At 40.9% G+C, this 17,060-nt stretch overlaps 1 long non-coding RNA gene across 1 annotated transcript; it reads left to right on the top strand.

Moving 5' to 3' along the window:
• Nucleotides 1-9,906: 9,906 nt before the first annotated feature.
• LOC135090777 (uncharacterized) lies at nt 9,907-14,760 on the top strand. Its single transcript, XR_010262109.1, has 2 exons — nt 9,907-10,179; nt 14,279-14,760. It is a non-coding gene; the product is annotated as an uncharacterized LOC135090777 (long non-coding RNA).
• Nucleotides 14,761-17,060: the final 2,300 nt, after the last annotated feature.

The raw sequence follows: 17,060 nt of genomic DNA, 5'->3' as shown, positions 1-17,060 counted from the left end.
TGCTTATAACTCACTTTCTCTAAAATTTGAATATTACTTTAACGAATGTTTTCCTGAAAAAAAATAATCTGATTAAATACTAAAAAATACACAGTCGACATATTTCGCAATTTTTGAAAAACAGTATCAGAGAAAAAATAAACTTGAAAAATTAGCACACAAACAGGCTATAACATTCAAGGAACACTATAGATTATATAGAAACAAATTAACGTCACTTTTGAAAACTATCTGATAAACAGGAATATAATCAAGACCAGTTAGTTAGAAACCAAGGTAATCGAAAATCACACTGGATAAATGATATTTTGGGGGGATCTGCAGATGGTAAAAGTACGACAATAGAACTCAAACCTTATTTTCATGACATTGCCAACAAATTAAATGACCAAATTTTTGTAAGGTTAGAGGGGAAAGCAATGAAAAATGTTGGAGACGAATTCTTGAAATATTTAGATAACTCGCCCACTTACTCCATTTATTTATCACCTGTTACCCAAAAAGAAACAGAGCTACCTTAAGTCACTGAAAACCACCTCTTCAGGTTATGATGGTATTTCTCCTCCAGTATTAAAACACACAGCTTGTCAAATATCTCTACCATTAACGCACAGGAATATTTCCGGACGAGCTTAAAAAGCCAAGCTATTCCAATATTTAAATCTGGTAATAGAAATGACAGTAATAATTATAGACCCATATCAATTCTTCCTGCAGTGAGTAATTTTTGAAAAGGTTATATGTTCTGGTCTTTTGAATTATATTGAAAATAATAACTTATTCTGACTGTCAGCATAGGACTGTCAGCATATCAGGACGCTCTACTGAATCAGTTATTTCTCAATTTACTTCAAATGTTTATAAATACCCTGACAAGAAAGATTATGTTGCTGGAATATTAGAGCTTTCCAATGTTTTTGATTCACTGTCATAGAATTCTTTTGAACAAGCTTTGTAATTTTGGTGTTTGGGATGTTCCTCTAATGTTATTTGGAAGTTACATCACACACAGATATCACGCAGTATTTTGTAATTCAGCTTACTCTTCTTTGAATCTAATGAATAAGGGTCTACCACAAGGATCCATTTTAGTACCAATTCTATTTCTCATTTAAAATAACATAATTAACGTAGATACTAAATTCAAATGCACTATATATGCTGATGACACGAATTTATTATTACATGATGAGAATATAGATAATCTATATACATAAATCTCAACATGGAACTAGATGGTATAAAGAAATGGATTAAAAATAACAAATTAAGCCTCAATGTTAGAAAAACTAATTCTATAATTTTTTCAGAATTGTTCAGTTACAGTCAACATGCCACCATTAACACTTGAAGGAACACTAATAGAAAGAGTTAGTTTCACTACTTTCTTGGGCGTTTTTATAGATGAGAACATGAAATGGAAATTTCAATCTAGAATGTGTGGTATTTTATATAGAATAAGAAACAACCTTCCATCAGAAGCACTTGTCAGTATATATTACACACTGTTACTCCCATTTAATATATTGTGCTTCAGTTTGGGCATGTACTTGGCCCTATTTTCTAAATAGATTGTAGATAGCCCAAAATAAGATATCCAGGTGCATATTTCACATGAGCAAATTTTATTCTACACATGATGTAATTTCCACTCACAAATTTCTTAATTTCAGTAACATTCATAGATACTTTCTGCTAATATTCATCTACAAAAGCCTTAAGGTGTGTCCAAACTATCGAGCATGCCCGACGGGCAAACAGCGATACCAGATCACAATGAGTAATGAGAATGAGGGTTGATGACGTCAGAAGCGGGAAAACCACAGGCAGGGATCTGGCAACAAACAATACTACCAGATGTAGCTGAGCCCTGTACAATATCTACTCCTTCACCGGGAAAAGACTGGCGGGCAAAGTTGTAAACTGATGTGTCAAATACTGGTTCATGGTTCAGTTTCACTCTGACCCTGCTAAGGAGTCGGGTGCGGCACTTGTCTCACCATGCCGAACACAGTCGAGAGGAAGAAAATAGCCTTGTGTGGGATAATTCTTGGATTGTATATAAAAAAGAAAAAAACAAGCCAGAGCTCATAGGCGTGTGTGGTGCAAGGACTTTATGTTCCACAAGCAAGGTTTTTGACGGTACATATCAATTATCCATACTGTATCTTCCCTGGACCACTGAACGTTTCCTCCTTCAGGTACACTTGTAGAAAGACCGCCAGACATGCTGATATGCACAGAACACTTTGAATGCGAGATAGATTCCTACTTAATTACGAGGACACATTTAGTGTTTCGCATCATACCACTCGAAACAGTTTCTGGGGTTTCCTGCAAACTCACAGACATTTGCCCGCTAGTTTGCCCCCAGTCTCCTCGCTTCTGACGTCACCTTCGTGCCTGCCACTCACCCTCCTTGCTATTGTATTGGAACGGGATCTGTTATCACTGTTTGCCCGTCGAGCATGCTCGATAGTGTGGACACACCTTTACACATATCCATGGAACCCATCCTTTCCAAATGGTATGGACATCACATAACACACGCAGTAATAATGTCAACCTTATTTGTCCTCTTTTCAGTTCTTTTCAGAAACGGTGTGTTTTACTCCGGAATGCTCTGCCAGTAGAAATGAAACTTCTAGTTAATAGTGATAATTTGCATAGATTTAAAAATCTATTAAAGCACATTTGGTTACACTCCAAAACAGTCTAAATTAATTAATATCTAAGACTGGTCTACTATTTCAATTATTGTTAACATTTTTGTTATTACTGCTTAGTTATGGTAATATTTTTTTTGTTTTTACTATGGTTACTATTTCTTATTTTTTACTATGGTTATCATTTACCAGTATTGCTAATTATTTTCATACTTGAGAGTTAGGTGCGCACTGCAACCTATAAAAAATATATAAATAAATAAATAAAGCCTGTTGGGAAGCCTCAGCTTGACAGACTATACTCGTATATATACATATATATATATATATATATATATATATATATATATATATATATATATATATATATATATATATATATATATATATATATATATATATATATATATATATATATATATATATATATATATATATATATATATATATATATATATATATGTGTGTGTGTGTGTGTGTTTGCTGATCGTCCTGTATACAATTTATCTACGAAATATTTATACAAATCATCTACATTTCACATAATTTTCTCATTTTGGCCCCTTCTATCCTCTCCACTCCTTCATCTACTCGCCTCGACCTCACCTGTGCATTACCTCGACCCATCTCTGCATTATCTGACCCTCCAACATACTCAGACAGATCACCTCACCTCTCTCATCCTGCCTTACCTCTCTCAACTGAGTCCCGGACCTGACCTTACCTTGCGTCTGTTGGAGGTACCTTTATAATCCCTCAAAATCTGCTCTCGTAAAATCAGTATTTTAGTAGTGTTTTTGTTTCTAAAAGTTTCCTCCCATTTTAATTTGTACCTAATTTCACAATGGTCACTGTTACCTAGCTGTCCTCCAACCTCTACCTGTGTGACTGCTTCCTCTCTGTTAGTTAGAATTAAATCTAGAATATTGTTCCCCCTTGTGGGTTCTACGATTACCTGTTTTAAAAAAAAATATCCTGAATTACCTTAAGAAATTTATCTGCTTCCCTGTTACCCACCATCAGGCTCCAATCGGTATTCCTAAAATTAAAATCTCCTACCACACATCTCTGACTATACCTGCCTGCTCTGTTTATTTCCTGCCATAGTGAGATGTTAGTTTCTTTTGTACAAATGTTCAACTCTTGGGCCTGACCGGGATTTGAACCCGAGACCTCTCGCACTCTAAGCGAGAATCTTACTCCTAGACTATAAGGCCGGAGATTTGAGAAGAAAGCCTCAGAATTAGATTAGACTCAAGAGAGATCAATTGGCTTTCTTGCCAATATGTTGAAAGATGAGGCCTTGGAGGTGCATGATAGGATGTCAGTTAAAGAATTGGAGGATAACGAGGATTTTAAGGCAGATATCCTAATAGCTTATGAGCCGTGGCCGGAGGCGTATAGGTTGCAGTCCCGTGGAGGAAAGAAGAGGTCTAGTGACTCCTACCTACCTAGTGTGCTCGCTATCTTGAGGACACATTTGAAAAGTGGATCGCTAGCGAGCAGGCCACATCTTACCGTGAGTTAAAGGAACTCATGGTAATGGAGCAGTTTATTAATGTTGCCGAGAAGGAGTTAGTACCGCTGCTCCTTGAGAAAACGTTCAAAAGCGTAAGCAGGCGGCTACGTGGGCAGATGGCCACGTGTTGGCGCACTGGCCTGTGCCACGGTGGATTGGTGGTATGTCTGGTGGGCCTAGTGATGTTTTGTCTGGTGGTGCGGCCAGCGCGAGTTTCTCTGGAAGTCAACATTATAGTAGTGGCTCCAATAACAAGTTAGGGCGAGTCAGCCCTGTTGGTAATAAGTATCCACCCAGCTTCCGACAGAGACAGTTTGGGAGCATGCAACACTGCACTCCCAGGTACAGTATGCAGCCCATGTGTCATTATTGCAAGAACATTTTAAGTACAATTGCCCTAAGTTAGTGTCCGCCACTGCTTAAAAAATGACCCAGAAGCCGGTGGCCTTGATTGTGTCCCAAGGTTGGGACCAGGAGGGTGATGAGATCCGGGCTCTAGTCGTGAGGGTGGAAAGGCTGATGTGGCCGCCCTCTCATCTGGTGTTACCTCACCGTCCCCTGTGAGGTCTGAGTTAGACTAGTGCCGTCCATTTTTGTGTCAGGGGACAGTTGAGATTGATGGGGTTATGTATCCCGACACTGTTTTGAGAGACACAGGGGGACAGCAGTCGCTGTGTAGGAATGTGACTGGGAGGTGAGTTGCCTCCGGTCAGCCTGTGTGGTGCCGGAGAATTGGCGCCGCAGAGAGGTTCACCACGGCGGAAATTAGGCTGACGTGCCCGCTAGTGACCGCGGAGGCACGGGTGGCACTAGCGGAGGACCTGCCAGTGATGAGTGTTGATTTCCTTCTGGGGAATGACCTGGCAGTTAGAAGAGTCTGGGTACAGCTCTCATCCGCGGACGCCGTCCCAGATGCAGAGGCTGCTGAGGGTGCTGACTCTTGTTGTTACTCGCCTTAAGGCGAGGCGAGCACCCCGGAGTCGGGTGACCGCGGGATCTGTGACTCCAGGGGTCGACTGCAATAAGGCAGGGACACCAGCAAAGGAGCGCTGTGTTTGTCTTTAGGCCCTGTTTACACGAGGCGCTTTCCAACGCGCGTTAGCAAACGCGGCGTTAGAAACTACCGCTCACACGAGGCGCTTTCAAACGCGGCGTTAACGCGACGCTTGTGTTTGTGCGTGCATATGTGTGTGCCAAACAATGCACTGAATGCAGAGAGCAACAGACAGTTTCAACCAGGATGGATCTAGAAGAGGTAGCATGTGCTTGGATCTTGCATCGCCGTTTGAAGCGGCGCAAGCGGCGAGAAAGAAGATACTGGGTTCATCCAATTTTACAAGACAGACTTACCCATGGCATGTATACAACCTTGTACCCGAGTTTAAGAGAACATGAAGACAAGTTTTTCAACTATTTTAGAATGTCAGTGAAATCATTCGATGAGCTGCTAATGTCAGGGGAAAGGGGAGAAAGCCATGTTGCTGCTCAGATGTAGTATACAAGTTGAAATAGTTAAAAAAAATAAATAATAAAGTTATTCTGTTAACTTAACCATAGCTTGTTTCTCCTTAACCTCTCCTGAACTACAGAAGATATCTGCAATCTCTTCCCAGCATTTTTTTTTCAAATTCCTATCTTTATAGTACGGGGACTGCATATCCCATAAGGCTGGACGTTTTTCTATTTCATTAATGAGAAGGTCAGTGTCTATTGCCTCAAGCCTTTGCTCCGCCATGACTGCCAGTGATGGGACTGAAAAGCTGTGTGCGTGTCACGTGATAAAAAAATTCCTCCACGTGGAGTAACCCAGGGGTTGCCATAGTAACGCACATTCTCTTTCCTCATTGGTAGCAGCCCAGCCAATAAGAGAGCGCGCTGCTTTCAAAACGCGGCGTTTACCGCTGTGTGTAACCGTTCCCATATGCTTCAATGTATCTCGAGCCGCTCGCCAAACGCGCGTTAGCAAGGGACCCAGACGTTAACGCGGCGTCAGGCAAAACGCCGCGTCACGTGTGACCGGTTCCTATAGACTACCATTGACTTTGCTAACGCCGCGTTTGCTAACGCGCGTTGGAAACGCCTCGTATAAACAGGGCCTATGGTGCAGTGGGGGCAGAGTGCCCAAAGTCCTGTCCCACTGCTGGCAAGGTTTTTGACAAGCCAAAGTCACACTCGTCTTTGAGTGCTGGGGCCGACTGCAGAAGGGCAGAGCTACCAAAAGAAACACGTGACTTTGTGGAGAGTGTTGCCAAGGGTGAGGCTGGAGTGATAAATTTCGGTTATGTGTTTGATGGCTTGCCTCACCTGGTGAAGCCTCTCGGAGGCGGCGCTCAGGCGGAGTAGTCACGTGGTGTTGAGGCTGTGGGCGCCGGTACTCAGTCTGGGCTCCAGCTAGTTGTATCTAGTGTGTCAGGGATCGCTGCTGGGGAGACTTTTAATCCTCTTGGGGGGAGTATCTTCCCCTGCGGAGTGCACCGGAGACGGGAAGTAGAGAGCTACCCTGCCAGGACCAGACACGGTGGGTGTTTGCTCAAGTGGTGAGCCAACCGTGTTGGCAGCTGCTGCAACAACTGTCAGTGTAGTTCAGGAGGGTTCTGCCCCTCGTGTATGTGCTGTCCAACTACTTGCCAAGGTAAGAGTGGATGGCAAGGAGTTGAGGGTCGGGGAGAGTTTGTTGAGAACAACACTTTTGTGAATAGCCGGCGGAGAGAGGAGGACGGATGTTTGTTGCTCTATTTTGATTTGCCATCCGCAGTTAAGGAGCCATGGGTGCTAGAAGTGCGTAGCGGCCTGGTGTTTGGTCATTTCGGAGTCAAGTTGACTCGGGAGCGTTTGGTGCGGGTTTGGTGGTCGGGCGTGACCACGTATGTTGGGCGTAACCGCGCAGATCAAGCTGGCAAGCTTGATAACCTCTCGTCTGGGGTCTCTCTCAGTTGTGTTATGGGCGGTGTTGTTTCCCCTGGTGTGGGGCCCGAGATGTGTAGTGTGTTGATGGATGTCGGCTTCCTCGAAGCGATACGGTATTGGGTCTGATGAAAAGTGCACACGGGAGCATTTGTTTGGACCAGTGGCACGTTGGCCGGGCTCATTGCTGGAGTCGGGGTTTGTTTTGTGATGGCGACGTGTGCTTGTTTGGCTCCGTGTGCGGGGATAGGTATGCTGTGTCCTGGAAAAGAACAACCGTTACATCTTTGTGGCGATGCCTGTGTCATCGAGGGGCTGGTGGGAGGAATGAGGCGTAATAGTGTCGCTGTGCCTGACGATCGGAAGCAGACTTGGTGGTGTCACAAACTTGAAGAAGTATTTTGTTTTAATGAAAGCATCCAGATGCCCCCTCTTAGTTTTGCCAAGGAAGTGGCATTTTTGTTTTTATCAGTTTTTTGGGTGTGCCACGGAAGCTCCACGGAGCTGGGAGCAGCCAAACGAGAGTAAGGGTGTGGGCAGTGCAGGCCCAATTGAGACTAGTGTTTGGACGGGAAGTATTTTACCTGGCCCTTCCATGATGTTGCACCAGACCACCGTCCCTGGTGGCTCACTGCGTTGTGCAAAGATGCAGGGACGTCTTTGAATGGTGACTGATGGAGGAGAAGATACAGATTGAGTAGAGGGTGTAGTGAAGAGAGGAGTAGAAGTGAGAGTAGATAGGAAAGTAGAGAAGACAAAGGACCGAGAAGATGACGGAGGCAGAGGAGTGACCGGAGTCACAGGCAGAGCTTGCGCAGCTATGACTACTGGAAGAGAGACCTCAATAAGATGCCCTGCAGGAGAAAGCTTGCACACCAATGGAACAGAGGAGACCACAGGTCCTGACATGGAACCAGAGACAGGTCGAGGATGAGGAGGAGTAGGAGGAAAAAGAAGAAGCAGCAGTCTGAGTCGCAGGGTCAAGTAGGACCCCTGTTGTTTTCTATTATAGTAACTAATTATATCAGTGCTGTTGTAGTGTTTAATATTTTGTAATGAGTATACACCCTTTGAGTCTGCTGATGCGCCCAATTAGTTATATGTTCATTGTGAATCTGCATTCCTAAAATTTTCTTAACCTTTTATGTATTTTCTGAAAATTTTTGTTTATGAGGGGATGTGTAATGTACTTCAAAATAAAGCAATATAAAATGAAGAAAGTAAAAACGCACGAGAAAAAAAATGATAATAAACGAGAAGAGAAAGAGAGAGCTAGAGTACGAACGCCAGATGTACGATTAAGAGTGGCCGCTAGGAGCCATTAACTTACCATAAGAATTTCCGCGCCCTTAGACTCTCCTACCCCGATTAACTTACCTTATTTCCCTTTGTTCAGTCAGTTTGAGTCTCACGTAGTTTACAGCAGAAGAGTTGTTCTTAACAATGAGTATTCATCTAGCCCTCTTTGTTTGATCAGATGAATTTTTAGTTAAAGTGTTTTATTTATGTAAAGACAGCGCAGGGAGCGGTGTATGAAGTGCGTGTGTCGCACCCCCTCCCCTCCCTTTCCTTGAAACCCCCCCCCTTCTTCCTTTGAAGCAGCGCGGGAAAGCGGTTGGAGCGCTTTTTGTTAGTAAACTTGTGTCTTAAGTGCCACTACTGGCTGATTCAGTTCAGCGAGAGAGGACCTAAATAATTAGCTGCGTATTGAGCTTTACTCCCTCCTCAGGTCCTGACAAAGTCTGCTGTTTAGGACACAGTAAACGACTGGCGTCCTCAAATTAGTGTGGCCTGGAGTTATGACTGTGGTGAAAAGGGTGCAGGGTTCACAAGGGACCCTGTACACCCGTTTGAGCCTTGCACATAGGGGGCTCAGGGAAGTTAGTCCAGGTGTGAAAGCTTGGTGAAGGGGCTTAGAATTGTGTTCTTAACAATATATACATATATAGTATATATATATATATATATATATATATATATATATATATATATATATATATATATATATATATATATATATATATATATATATATATATATATATATATATATATATATATATATATATATATATATATATATATATATATATATATATATATATATATATATATATATATATATATATATATATATATAATGTTTATTTATTTATTTGATTATTTATTTTATGAGTGAAGCTATGCTCAGATGGATGGACCTTGCACCTGAACAGCTCAGCCCTCCGTAGCTCACCCCTGTCTGGCCTGACCAGTATGCGATCAACAAGCTTATATCTGTGGAACTACTCGACCTTTCACAACGAAATCCACTGGTTTTATTGTTCCTAGGTGTTTGTAAATGGGTAACATTTACAAAGTAAAGCCTTTCACATATGGTATTTCAGTATACTACGCCGATTACGTTGAAACCTAGTGTATGCCATGTTCATAGTACTGTACTAACCAAGTAGACTATGTCAAATCTACATTTGCACTTTACATGCGCTAACATCTCATTAACTGGTCAAGCTGAAATATGGAAGATAATGCCTATATGAAGGAACAAATTTAGATTCTGTGTATTCGTGAATTGTGTGATAAAACCATGAAAACAAAATTTGCTCTCTCTCTCTCTCTCTCTCTCTCTCTCTCTCTCTCTCTCTCTCTCTCTCTCTCTCTCTCTCTCTCTCTCTCTCTCTCTCTCTCTCTCTCTCTCTCTCTCTCTCTCTATCCATTCAGCGGCAAAAAGCCTTGAAATTTAATTTGCAACTATATAACATTTCAAAGATGTTGTCACGGTTTTGTATAGCCATATCAATAAATTACAATACGTGTTATTCTATAATGTTATTCTATCCTGATATTCTATCACTTCTATGAAACAAGTTAACTAAGACATACGTAAACTAATTCATCCCTCAGACAAGCTCACGTCGACGGCCGGCGGTACTTGGAACAGAAGATTGCAGAGCATTTCACGCAGAGCGACGGGAGCACGCAATTGTATGTTGGTCGCGAAGGACTTCTACCAGGGCTTAATGCTTGGCCCATTCCACATAATGCACCATACAAGCAGGCATTTGATCGTGTGTTTTGGGCTGTGCAAGAGGTGAGTGATGAACATATATATATATATATATATATATATATATATATATATATATATATATATATATATATATATATATATATATATATATATATATATATAAGAAATAAGGGAAGCTGCAAGAAGCCATCATACCTACACGTGGCAGTCCCTGTATGAAATACATCTACCTATTTCCATCTATTATCCCCATCAATAAATCTGTATAATCTTCTCTTAAAGCTCCCTAATGACTTAACACTAACAACTTGATTACTGAGTGGGTTCCATTCATCTACCACTCTATTCACTCTATTTGAGAACCAATTCCTTCCTATCTCTTTTTTAAACCTAAACTTTTCAAGCTTGAACCAGTTATTTCTTGTTCTATTCTGATTACTGATCCTAAGAATTTTGCTTACGTTCCCGTTGTTATAACCCTTATACAACTTAAAGACTCGTTTCAGGTCCCCTCTTAACCTACGTCTCTCTGAATCAGCTTCAATATCGTTTCGTAAGGAATACTCATCTCCTGTATCCTTTTAGACATTCTCTTTTGTACTGATTATAATAGACCTATATACTTTCTGCAATATGGAGACCAGAACTACACAGGGAAGTCTAGATGAGGTCTGACTAGCGCCAAATATAGCTTCGGGAATTTTTAACACTCCTAAAAATTAATCCTAATACCCTATTTCCCCTGTTTCTGTCTACTATGCATTGCTTTCTTAGACGAAATTGTACCTACTGTGTGGGTTTCCTCTGCCTACGCTAAGTACCTTGGATTTACTGATATTAAACTGCATTTGCCATCTGTCTGCACCATTAGTTCATCCTATCCATATCTGCCAGCAAAGCGATACCATCCGATTGTGGCCTAATTGATTCACCTATCTTCGTGTCATCTGCAAATTTACTAACATCACTACTAATTCCACTATTCAAGTCATTGATATATATATATATCAAAATTAGCAATGGCCCCTGTGGCACCCCACTAATTACATGACCCCACTCGGACTTAGAGCCGTTTATTACAACTCCATGACCTTATCCAGTATAACACCTTCCCATCTATCCATTGCCCCCTAACCTTTCTCAGTCGCCTCGGATGAGGTACCTTGTCAAACGCTTTAATATAGGATGTCATAACTATCACCATTATCTGCCGCCTCGTAAACCTTACTGAAAAACTCGGCAAGTTCCTCAGAAAAGACTTCCCCTTCGTGACTGATTTATCAAGTTTTGTTTGTCTAAATGCTCCCTAATGTTCTCCGCTATTATTGACTCTATTATTTTACCTACAACAGGAGTTAGGCTGACAAGTCTATGATTAGACGTAAAAGTTTTATCTCCTTTCTTAAAGATGAGTACTACATTCGCCTGCCTCCATATTACCGGTACCTCACCCGACTCAAGTGATTTCCTAAAGACAGAAACTAACGGTTCTTTAATAACCTCCTTGCATTCCTTAAGTACTCTGGGATATATTTCATCTGCTCCTGGTGATTTAAACTCTTTAGCCTATTTATCTCCTATTCCACTACCTCTTTAGTTATGGTAATACCTGTTAGCTTTTCATTCTTTTCTGCTTTAAACATGCATGTTTTCCTAGGTAAAGACAGCTAAAAAATACTCATTCAGAATTTTACTAGTCTCCTCAGGACTAACCATCTCCCCATCTGCCTTCAATGGGACTACTGTTTCTCTATTCTTCGTCTTATATATCTCATAAAATCCCTTGGGGTCCATCATCTTGGAGACTTCGATGTTCACCACTAGCTTTGGCTTTCCTCTTCCTTCACTGACCATCCTAGTGAACTAGCCTTCTAGCTCCAATCCTTCCTCATGATTCTCCTAAGCGGAGGTGCCTCTGACTTTTGCCTATACTAGTTGAGGTGACCTGAGGAGGTACTTTTCTATTTTTCCTTGGAATGACTACTGCTTCCGTGTCAGAAACCTGATTGGGACTCTCCTATTGTTCTCCGAAACTGCGTCTCCGTGCTTGCACCTTGCCTAGTTAAACTTTTTCATCTCTGTTTGTTAACATCTACCTTTCATTCTTGTTGAAAGTTTGCCAACATTCAGCCTTTTCCTAAAAAGGATGACCCTTCTGATTCCTCAAAATACTGTCCTATTACCTTAATTTCCTGCCTACCTTCTTTTGAATCTATCCTCAACAGGAAGATTCTTAAACATCTATCACTTCACAAGCCCGTCAAGCCTGTTCTACTGGTGATCTTCCGGGTTTCCTTACCGAGTCTTGGTCATCCTCTTTTAGAGATTTTGGTGAAACTTTTGCTGTTGCCTTGGATATATCAAAAGTTTTTGGTAGAGGCTTGTACAAAGGTTTGACTTCCAAATTACCTTCTACGGCTCCTATCCTTCTCTCTGTAACTTCATCTCAAGTTTCCTTTCTGACCGTTCTATTGCTGCTGTGGTAAACGGTCACTGAAAATTTCCCTTCTAAATCTATTAACAGTGGTGTTCCTCAGGGTTCTGTCCTGTCATCCACTCTCTTCCTATTATTCATCAATGATCTTCTAAAACCAAACTTCTTGTCCTATCCACTCCTACGCTAATGATACCACCCTGCACTTTTCCACTTCTTTTTGTAGACGTCCACCTCTTCAGTAAGTAAATAGTTCACGAAGGGAAGCCACAGAACGCCTGACTTCTGATCTTTTTGAAATTTCTGTTTAGGGCAAAGCAAACTTGGTATTGTTCAATGCCTCAAAAACTCAATTCATCCATCTATCAATTCGACACAGCCTTCCAGACAACTATCCCCTCTTCTTAAAAGACACTGTCACCCTCTTCTATACTGAACATTCTCGGTCTGTCCTTTTCTTATAATCTAAACTGAAACTTCATATCTCATCTCTAGCAAAAACACCTTTTATGAAGTCAGATGTTCTGAGACGTCTCCGCCAGTTTTTCTCACCCTTCCAGCTGCTAACTCTGTACAAGGGTTTTATCCGTGCTTGTACGAAGTATGCTTCACATGTCTGGGAGGGTTCCACTCATACTGCTCATTTAGATAGGGATGAATCAAAATATTTTTTTTCCCATCAACTCCTTTCCTCTAACTGACTGTTTTCAGCCTCATTCTCATCGCCGCCATGTTGTATCTCTTGCTTTCTTCTACCGCTATTTTCATGCTAACTGCTCTTCTAATCTTGCTAACTGCATGTCTCCCCTCCTGCGACCTAGCTGTAGAAGACTTTTTTTTCTTTCTATTCTGTCCACCTCTCTAATGGAAGAGTTAACCAGTATTCCCAATCATTCATCCCTTTCTCTGCTAAACTCTGGAACTTCCTGCTTGTTTCTTTATTTCCACCTTCCTATGACTTGAATTCCTTCAAGAGGGAGGTTTCAAAACACTTAGCCTTCAACTTTTGACTACTGCTCCGGACACTATTCAGGGATCGGCATCTCAGTGTATATAATGATATGGTACACTTGTTTCATGATATATTTTTTTGTGCGAGTGTGTAATGCTCACTTTTCCTTCATTATGTATTCTCGTTATCTTCTTATATTTTAACTCATTTCAGTTTTTATGCAATTAACTTCAATATATTTATTTTTTTAAGAGCTCGCTAGCACGCATTTTTCGTAAAATAGTTTTTTTCTATCTTTCCTGAAATGCTAACTGATAAATGATGTTTAATATTGCAATCTCGTTCCAGCACATTTTATCATCCAATATTACAATATTACAGGGTGATAACTATTAACTAGTTTTACATAACTGAATCTGAGTGTCATATTAATGGCCATTTGTTATTATTGGATATATTTGTAGCCTTGATCACAGGCTGTTTCATTCTTATATATCATTCAGATTGATGGCAACCATAGAAAGGAGACATTTTGTCATGAAGGAAATTTCATTTTTTTCCGTTCTTTTTCTTGGCCTACCACCTCGTTAAAATATCTCCTCTCTTACTTTCGACGTGCCTGTGGTGGGCATGCACAATTCATGTTTTTTTTTTTTTTTCGACAGTGACTATAAAGTCTATACTATTTTTATTATGGTTTGTAAATACTGCAACTTTGATATTTTATTTCATACAAAAAAACTCTCCCACATACAACCATATTGTTCCTCCAGGCAGGACTTTACAAGAAGTGGATGGATGACATGCTATCACTAGCCCGTCGGGAAGGCAGGCAAAAGCGACTTCAACTATTACTGCAGGAAGGAAAACCTACATCATATGTACTGGTGACAGGAAAACGACGCCCTTTAACTGTTAAGCACCTCCAAGGTCCCATGTTCCTTATTATCATTGGATGGATCTTTTCTTTTGTAACTTTTGCTATAGAATATTTGCCCAAAGCTATTCCTGAAGGATGCACATGAATATGGATTGTACCCAGCTGTAAAGTGTGAACAGCTGAAAAGACCGCTTTTTTACATATTTAATTAGATAACATGTTTCGGAGCATCTTGTCTTATTAAGCACCCCACAGTTTTCTTTGTTTAGGCTCTATAGGTGTATGTTTCTCTCTCTCTCTCTCTCTCTCTCTCTCTCTCTCTCTCTCTCTCTCTCTCTCTCTCTCTCTCTCTCTCTCTCTCTCTCTCTCTCTCTCTCTCTCACGTACACACACACACAATAAATTAATAAATAAAGCACAATTAGTAATCTACCAAGATTTAACTGTAAAGCGTCTGAAGATATATAATAATTATATGAAATAATTTTTATCATCCTCAATTTATAATCGCTGTACTACTCGCATATGTAACGCATACGAAAATTGATATCAGTGCTGTTGTACTTATATGTAATATAAGACCATCAACAACAAACTCCTTTTTTATTTCCAGAGAGAGAGAGAGAGAGAGAGAGAGAGAGAGAGAGAGAGAGAGAGAGAGAGAGAGAGAGAGAGAGCGAGCGAGAGAGAGAGAGAGAGAGAGCGTGTAGTAATAATGTTAATAATAATAATAATTAATAATAATAATAATAATAATAATAATAATAATAATAATAACAATAATAATAATAATAATACTACTACTAATAATAATAATAACAATGACGATGATGATGATGATAATAATAACAGTAATAATAATAATAATAATAATAATAATAATAATAATAATAATAATAATAATACGTAAAATATCAGTATCGTTATCCCTAGTACAGGAATTTTGGATAAATCAATTTATCGGTTACCTGATATCGGGCGATACATTTATCGCAAGTTATCTATTATCGGCTATCGCTGATAAGGTTATTGTTATCGATAACGCTATTGTTATCGGTTATCGTGAACGTGAACGTTATCGCGTTCAGCTATGGATGGTGGCTTTCCAGACCTCACTGATACTTGGATAGAGGACTCTATCCCTCGAAAAATGAGGCCCTCATATTTGTGGAATCTAGTCGTCTTAATGAATTATAGCTTCCCTTTTTGATATTATTAATTTACATTAGTTTACTATTGATATTGTATTGGCCAGAACTTTGAACTATTAATAGTGTATTGGCCAGAAGAAGACACATAACGAACAACGCTGGGTCTTGGAGCCTGGATCAGTGGGTAAAGTACCTTGGCTAAATAACGAACACCACCAGATATCTGGGTCAGTGGGGTCAGTGTTTTGGACACATAACGAAAAGCGCAAGATATCATGTGTAAGAGGGGTCAATGTTTTGGGTACGAAAATAACTCCGGATGTACTGTTCTTGTTCATTGAGGTCAGTACCCACTGACTTGAAATTAATACATTTAAATTCTTAATTTGTAGCACTTCATTTCTTGCTAATTAATCGTATTTTCTTTTATGTTTTGCAATTTTTAGTGATGTCTTGTACCCTACCACAATTTTGTTAAAGTATCAATATTGTAACCTATTATTTTAGTTGCTTTGAACATTTTGTGAGGGTGCCATATGACCGCGATGTTGTGAGGTCTCTCCTCTCTCCAGTCAAATCAATGCTCGGAGATTTCATAGTGGTTTCATAGTGGGGTGGGGGTACAGTGAGTTTTACGTTGAAACCACTTTGGTGGTGTGTGGTGCTTTCCAAGCACGTCATGGTCCTGTAGATTAGGTTAGGTTGTCAGGGCGTTGGCACGGAGCGACGGGAGGCTATGAGCACCTTCAACCCTGGGCATCACTGTGGGCGGCAGTGGGCGAGAGGCGAGACAGGCGGGAATCCCGGTCGGCGCGTTGTGTCAGGTGACTGCCAGAGGGTATGTAAGGCTCAAAGGGGTTGGTAAGCGTTGCGGACTCAGGCGGAAGTCAGGTCACAGCCTGGGTCACGGGGTGGTTGGGGTGGTGCGGTGTTGCATGGCAAGGTCTCTGTACTAACAGATACCCTGCCCTGCGAATATTAGAACTTGATACGGTTAACATGAGGGTGGCTGTCTCACACTCCCTATTAGTGGGAACCGCTTTTCGTGGTGGGGGGGGCTTGCGTGACACAATGACCAGGCGAGCGAAACTAGAGGGGGCTTCGGCCCCTACTCCGCCCTATTCGGGGTGAGAGGGCTACCCATGCTACTAGTAAGGTCGCCAGTGAGGGAACAGATTTCCCGTGGTCCCTGGAGCCATTTAATTCTCAAAATATCCATGTGGGTAAATATAAAAACTTCTCTGGTCCTTGAGGGGCGGTCGACCAGGCCCTCGAGACGTCACCCTCTGGTCATGATGGTTTTGTGGAGGCAAGAGCTCGTACTCCCCGCATTGTTTTTTGCTTCCCATGATGAAAGACCCCTTGGGTCAGTTGCTGATTCTTGTCTTGACACTCTCATGATCATTGATATCTATGGCGCCATGTCATACCGTGCTATCCACTCGATTTTCAAGCCTTTTGGTTCTCCGTATTCGTCTGAGATACGATGGCGATTGTCTCTATAATCGGTGCTATAACATTTAC

The sequence above is a fragment of the Scylla paramamosain genome, chromosome 36 (genome assembly GCF_035594125.1).
Source record: "Scylla paramamosain isolate STU-SP2022 chromosome 36, ASM3559412v1, whole genome shotgun sequence".
Classification (NCBI taxonomy): domain Eukaryota; kingdom Metazoa; phylum Arthropoda; class Malacostraca; order Decapoda; family Portunidae; genus Scylla; species Scylla paramamosain.
Note: the sequence above shows the minus strand (reverse complement) of the source record. Positions and strands in the feature narration are given on the sequence as shown.